Below are 7,833 nucleotides of genomic sequence, written 5' to 3'. Positions count from 1 at the left end.
CAAACATATGCTGAGTGAATGAATACAAGAATGGACTAAGTAATGAATGTGGAATTCAAAGGTGATTTCATCATATACTCTTCTGCACTGTTCTCTAAAATTTATAAGGGTTAGTCCTGACTTCCTGTTGACATTATAAATTGCACTGAGACACAGCAAGGATTCTGTATCATATGCCTCTACCACAAAAAACATCCAATTACAGGCATAAATCCTCAGAAGGTCTTTCTGAGCTCTTTGCTAATAATCCTTTTTACTACTCTCCGTATTCTATTTTCTATACCAATGCAGAGATGATACCTCAGTCTCACTGTTAGATTTTAAGCAGGTCTTTTGTTATTTTTATTACCAGGACTTACTACATGGTAAAGGTCCCATACATAAATAAGTGAATAAGGGAACATCTAATCACTATATATTTCAAAGCATACTATCCAAACTTGTAGCCTTCTAGAACCTCACAAATTGTTGTTGTGATTCCAAACTTGCAGTTCATGTAGAAATAGTTACCTCAAGCTAACATTTTATTGTTACCATTCACACCAATGTTGAAAGTTTCTTCTTGCTAATGAGGCAAATTTTCCCTTTGCACAGAAATATTTTTTTAAAGGTTTACTTATTTGAGAGAGAGAGAGAGAGTGTGTGTGTGTGTGTGCATACACACATGCATGCATGAGAGGAGGAAGGGGCAGAGGGAGAGAGAGAATCTCCAGCAGACTCCCTATTGAGTGTGGAGCCCAGTGTGGGGCTCAATCCCAGGACTCTGATGTCATGACCTGAGCCAAAACCAAAAGCTGGACGCTCAACTCTGAGCCACCCAGGCGCCCCTGCATAAAAGCTTTTTTACAATTTAGGATAACTTGAGAACTTTTCTTGGTAAAAATAACATGTTCTCTTGCTTTCTAGTTGTTTTCTAGACCCTAATATATCTGATCATTTCATCTAACAAGCTTTTCTGAGCACCTCTTAGTTTCTAAGTATTTGAATTACTCCAATGAATAAGATTCATCCCTGAAAATGCTCAGTCTTCATGTACCATAGTCATATTCAGAGAGTCTGAAAGTTGAATGTTGACTCCTGCAAATCCCTCACAATAAACTACAACTGCATTGAAGACTTCTGAGTCCACAAATAACTCTTCTGTACTCCCATCAATTAGATCCTACTCCCAAACTTCCTTACTGTCATGTGGATTTTTCTATTTTATTCATCCATGTTCCTTTTTAACACCTAGACAACCTATTTCACAACAATCTTTCTTGAAATGTGGAACATATTTCTCTGAGTTTCCTCATCTCTAACAGAAGGATATTGAGAATTTGGGACAATGAATTTGGCATACCAAATAGACAAATAGGCTAACAAGGAGAAATAATCCCTGAGTGAACAAAGGAAAACCCAACACAACTCTGACAATTTTGAGAAAACTACTTGTATTTTCTCCTTGCCTTCTTGAAGAAATTCTCCCACTTCTCTTATATCCTACTTGCACTAGATTCTCATGGAAGTACTAAGACAAAACAGACCCATGGAATTTTAGAGTATGGAAAAGTCTTTGCAACTCTCTACTTCAACGTGAATTAACCACAAATATAATGAAGTTTAAGCCTCAGGGTTCATTGTTAGCATTGGCCCTGGGAGAGGTCCAAGCAATGTGTTCACATGTTCATATTTGTAACTAAATATCAAAAGTAAGCTATTTTAATCATTATTGGCTCTGCAGCCCAACATACCTCCTTAAAACTCCCCCTCATGCTAAAGGAACTGGGAAAGCTGTGGGTATTTTTGTTGATCTGGCTAAGGAGTAGTTGAGATGGAGAAACCATTGGCCTGGGTTTACTGAATTATATCCACACATATGTGGATCACAGCCATTTCAGTGTGTGGTTGTTCCTTTGAGTTGTTCCAGTGTAAGGACAGATTCTAGACAGTTCCACTGCCCATTAGGCCCATTTACTGGCATCATGTCACAAAGATGTAGGACTAGAGGCTGTTTCATGATGCATATATATCTTAAGGCATTTAGCACTGGAAATGTATGGTAGGGAAAAGATAAAATTATCTTTCTATTCTCTCTAGAGAAGATAATATTGCAAAAATAATTGTCATATGAAGAGGAAGTGAGCCAAAAAATGTAGGAAAAATGCAATAAAGGGTAGTATCAGATAGTTAATTAATAAACATTTATTTGGATTTTGTGATGTTTATGATATTTTTACCCTTTTAAAATTTGTTGTGATTTTGTTACTGATTTTAAGTCAGTGTTCATTTCACAACTAATTTGCGTCTATAATTTTACATTCTTTTCTTTAAAACTCATTATATAAGCTTCAGTCTTCCTAAAACATGGATTTGGCCTTGGCCCTACTTAATCACCACTCCACATTTAACAGATGAGGCCCTACCATATCACATGGTTCACAGTAGTACTGAACTAAACTTTAGGTCTCCTGACTTTCTGTCCATTGCCATTTTAACCCACATTATCTTACTTTTGAGAAGTAACCCAACAATTAATGATCTCTACCAAAATAAATAAATAAATAAATAAATAAATAAATAAATAAATAAATCAAATTAAAAAATCCCCTGACCACAGTATATAATAATAGTAAACACATAATATAGCATTTCTTACATGTTAGGCATTGTTTGAAAGTGTCTTACATATAGCTCATTTAATCTTCAAAACAACTCTGTGACTAAGCTAATATTAGTATCCTCATTTTCAGAGCAAAAATTTATACATAGATTGGTTAAGTGAATAGAGCAAGGTCATAGTTTGCTGAAAGCATGACATCCTTCGTATTGTGGAGCTAGCAGCAAACATTTTTTATGGCCTTACAAATATTCTAGTGTGCATTATTTCACTCAATCTTTACATTCACCAGCTAAGATATGCAGCATTATTACTCCATTTTAGACACGAGAAACAGAAGTGCAGAGAAATTAAACAACTTGCCCAAGGTCATATGTGTAGTAAGGGGCAAAGTCAGTACTCAAATCCAAGCCTGACTCCAGGGCTAGGGCTCTTAGTCTGTACATGATAATGCCCATCAAAGAAGACATCCTCAATGTCCTTTTATTATTGTCACATTCCCTATAGTCCCCAAAGTTTCAATTAGAATGGGTATGTGGGCCAATTCAATTAAGAAGCGGGGTTAGCAGCATAAAGGACATTGCATCCTCTCCCCCCTTAGACAACTATCCTCAGCCTTGTGTAATCCCATTGTACACATACACATACACACAGACACATTTGGATCTTAGTGGAATATTTGTTCTTTGGAAAATGAGCTTTGGTAAGAATTTTCTTGGTGGAGATGAGGGTGTGTGTGTGTCAGGGCATGTAACTATCATGATATTCCTTGCATCTGATGCCTGTCCTCAACTTTTGCTGTCCCTTAGAGATGGCAAATTTATTTTTGATTCATATTCTGTGATAAAGAATGACAATCAGCAGCCCAATGATTTAGAAAGTTTATAGAGGTGGCAAATCCCTACAGATGGCAAGAAGAGAATGTAAAGAAAGTGGCAAAAGTAACCCCTAGGGAGTGACAGAGACCGCCGTATAGTAGAGAGTACTTGTCCAGAGCCAGGAGAGCAGGTACTGGGCTCCAGCAAAAGGTTGTCAAGAAGCAATATGAGCTCGGTGTGACAATTTTTCTGTGATATGACAATTTTTCAAGATAAACTGGAAATCTGGATTTGGGGTGTAAAATCTCCCAACTTATAAAAATTTTAAAGTAATTCAGTTTTGTTTTGTTTTTAAAGCACTGTGCTGGCTGACATTGTGTAGACCAAACAACCAACAAGAACCCCACATCTGTAGGCTTCTCCCTGCAAGTCTGTTTTATATGGGGTTAAATGCAGGGACCTCTGAAATGGGAAATTACAAGAGATAGCCGAGAGAAATTTGGATCTTGGTGGAATATTTGTTCTTTGAAAAATGAGCTTTGGTAAGAATTTTCTTGGTGGGAGTGGGTGACTCAGGGTGTGGGATGGAAATGGGCACTAAAGCAGTAGTCCTTTTGGATCAGATCCTTTTAATTTCTCCTTTGGAGTAGTATTGGTTTGGGGCCTTGAAAAAAAAATAGCAGGAATCTAATTAACAGCTCAAAGGGAGCAATCAATTTACAATTGTGTGAAGTGCAAATTCCTTTGTGCATGAAACAAATTACAGTATTCACAAATTTGTAAATAATGCAGCACTTTCTGCTATCCAAATGCTTTGGGTCCCCCCAGGGAGAAGGAGAAAGAAGTCTGAGAAGGCAAAATGTTAGAAAATGACCTATTGTCTCAAGAAATGGAGTTTAAAAAAACATCTTTAGTAACTGATTTTTTTCAACTGAGTCCTTATTTAGGAACTCTAAAGGGGCCCAGTCCTTAGGTCAGTAGGAGAATATCTAGAGAAGTAAACAATTTCACGTCCAAAAGTCACAGCAGGTTATTAACAGGGTACCTTCTTTCAAAATTACTGAACAGGAAAAGTTGCCCCCAATCCTCTCTACACCATGAGTTTGTAGCAATAGCCATAATGACCATTATGTTCAATGTCAGAGAAATAATTGGTGACAGATAAGGACAAGAATCCAGCCGATCTGCTCTGCAGCAAAGGTTTTGGGAACTGCTCAATTCATAAATATTTACTGGGGCCCTTTTATAAGATGTTATCACTGTTATTCAAGATTCAAAAGATGCCTTGGAAGAATGCATGGTGTATTTAGGAAAGTAAGAGTGAAAACTTTTTTCCCCCCCAAGATTTTTAAAGCACTTCTCTTCTGGTTCAGCTAGGAATTAAGAATCCAAAGCAAATGTAAGTTCATCACCACCCTCAAGGTGTTCACAGTCTAATGAGAAAGGAGAATTTAAGCCAATCATTTCAATACTGAGATTGATGCTAAAGAAGAGATAAGAGGGTGACACCATAGACAACTATGACAAGTGCTTGACTGCACCAGGAGATCTTTCAACAGGAGATGAAAATCACCAGGCAGAAGGGAGAGGGAAGCATTGGAGGTAGAGGTGAGTGGACTATTTATGGGCTTGATGTAGGAGAATGACAGTTCAGATTTGTGCTTTCCAAACGATTCTCTCCCCTGTGTTCTCATTCACTGTGGGATGAGTACAAATTGGTTAAGCCTTTCCACAAAATATTTTAGCAAATTGTAACAAGAGCCTTAAAACATATTCACATCCTTTCAGTTAGAAATTCCATATCTAGGAATCAGAGGTGCTGCCAGAAACTTATGTATGAGGAAGCTTATCACAGCATTATTTATAACCATGAAAAACTGGAAACAGTCTCCATGTTCAATAATGGAGTAATGGCTAAATCAGTTATGGAACATCTGAGCTATATGATTTTATGCACTATGTGGGGGGAAAAATCACATTTTAAAAGAATATTTCAAAACAAGTGAAAATTATTTAAAAAACAATGTAAAAACAGTTAATAAAGTATCATCCTAATTTTGTAATAAGTTAAAAAGTAATTCTCAATGTTGATTGTAACTTTCACCCATATCTTACTTTTCTGAAGTTCTTTCTTGTTTTATACATACTAGACAACAAAAGGGAGGGAATTTCTCCCTGTCCTGTGTGAAATCAAAAGAATGGCTTTTTGTTTTCTTCTGTCTTGAGTGTGATGCAGGATTCACAAGTCACTTACTCTCTTAGGTCACATTCTCTTTATGATATCCAGGATGAGTAGAAAAGGAAGGGAGGCCAGGTAATGAGTGGAAGAGAAAGGAAGGATCCAGAAGGTGAATGTTAGAGTACTCAGGTGAGTAGAGAACAAGGATGATAGGAGTGAAGGTTGTGAGGACCAGAAGAAAGGGTGGTGGTTGTGTACTGAAAATGAGTTATTGGCTTGAAGATTTCAGGGTTGAAAATATAGACACATATATAAGGGTTCAATATAAGAATGTCACAATGCAGTACATAGTCAAATGTCAAAAAAAATAAATGGCCCTCTGAACAAACAATAGAAGTCTGGAGGAGTCTGGTGGAGAGATCCATCCTTTGGTCACATACATGTATCTGACCATGTATCAGTGAAGCTATTCCTCTAAAATCTCCATTTAGCAATCTTTGTCAGAGGGGGTAATGGTAGAGATTACACTATCTTGGCCATCCTTTCTGGGGAATTTAGTTACTGAAGAGCTTAAAGAACTTCACTGTGAAAGGATTTTAACTACTAAGAGGAAAGGTTATATGAAGAATATGATAGAAAACAGTCTGACTCTAAAACACTATTTGAGAAAATTCAATCTCTGCACAAAAATTCACTCCATCCTTCAATATCTCCTATCCTTTAAAATGTATCCACATAAAATCTGCTTTACAAGAGAGAACCAGCCAGGAATATAGCCCAAGAAATTTACCACTAAATGGGGACACATATGTGTTTCAGTTCTTAGGAAAACTGTGCCTTGTTAACTTTCTCCCTGGATTTCTTGGTTGTCTACACTGAAGAGCAGGTGGTGATTTCTCTCCTTACCTAATTTTCTCGCTTTTTACAGTTTCTGTTAAGCACTTTCCCCACACTACTATTCTAGGCTATATATGTCTACAACAGCATCAAGTGACCTTTAGCTATCTCTGGCTAAATGGATCAACACATTTACCCAACCACATAACTCAGACCCTTCAGGGGTTTTCCAGTCAATTTTAATTTATTTAAACCTGACACTGGCAGATTTCCACTTCCTTTGTTCCTTGTGTAGACTGGGTTTATGTGTGTTGGTCTCTAAAAGGGACAGAGGAGGCAGCTGTTGAAAATGAGATTGACAGTTTTAACCACACAATTTGGTCTAATAGCTTTGATATGCTAAACTTGCTAGCTCCTCCAAGTGTACCTTCCTGATTTTGCATTACAACGCCACACTGAATCCCTAAGGAAACCGGGGAGGTTTTGTGTGTGTGTGTGTGTGTGTGTGTGTGTGTGTGTGTTTTAATTAAAAAGAAAAGAAAGAAATGCAAACCAGCGAAACCGTTCTTTTACATTCTCTCCAGATTCATTCTGCGGACTGCAGGCCTTCACAAACTCCGGTCCGCTAGAGACCTGTATGAAAGAAGAAGCTGAGAATACAGATCGTGTCCTAAAGATCGAAAACAGGTGATGTCATAAGGCACAGTCCTGTGCGGTCACCGCCAAGGCCTGTGGGGATCTGGGGCTCCCGCGAGCACGGAGCTCCGCGCCCGAGGGCCAAGCCAGTTATCTCCGCGGCCGGGAGGACACCGGGGGGACCCGGCACCAATCAGGCTCCTGCTCGGCGCCTGCCTTTGTTCTCACCGGGGAGCAGGTTTCCGTTCCGGGTGTCTCGCGTCGGGCCCCGCACTGGACCCGCACTGGACCCGCACGAGCGCTGCTGGCTTCCTCGGGAGACCTCCCCTCTCCTGCGCCCCACACTCTGCCAGCCAGAGCTTCCCCCACGTCCATGTGCCCTCTCTCCCTAGAGCGTGCACGCCAAAATCCTGACTCACCATTTTTAGCTTTGAAGGAGGCAAGTCCAGCCCCATAGTTTACAGACGAATTGTTCTCTGAACCCTCCTTCCTGAGCCAGCCTCTGAGCTATCCGTGCTTCGGATCAACTGCCTCAGAGAGGACCATGGGGTGGGAGGATCAACCTGTCTCTGTGGCCATCTCCTGCTGGACAAATAAAGGAACTTTCCTTGCTGAAAGGACTGCGAGAAGGTGCTTCAGATGGCGGAGGAAACCGCTACACTAGAGAGGTTTCGTGTCTCCCCCCCCCCACCCCAACTCGATTAATGGTGTAAATACATCTCCAACATCTACCCCTGCCTCCCGCCGGTGTCTCAGGTAACTGG

The sequence above is a fragment of the Vulpes lagopus genome, chromosome 15 (assembly GCF_018345385.1).
Source record: "Vulpes lagopus strain Blue_001 chromosome 15, ASM1834538v1, whole genome shotgun sequence".
Taxonomy (NCBI): Eukaryota; Metazoa; Chordata; class Mammalia; order Carnivora; family Canidae; genus Vulpes; species Vulpes lagopus.
The sequence above is the reverse complement of the archived record's forward strand: the minus strand, read 5'-3'. Positions refer to the sequence as shown.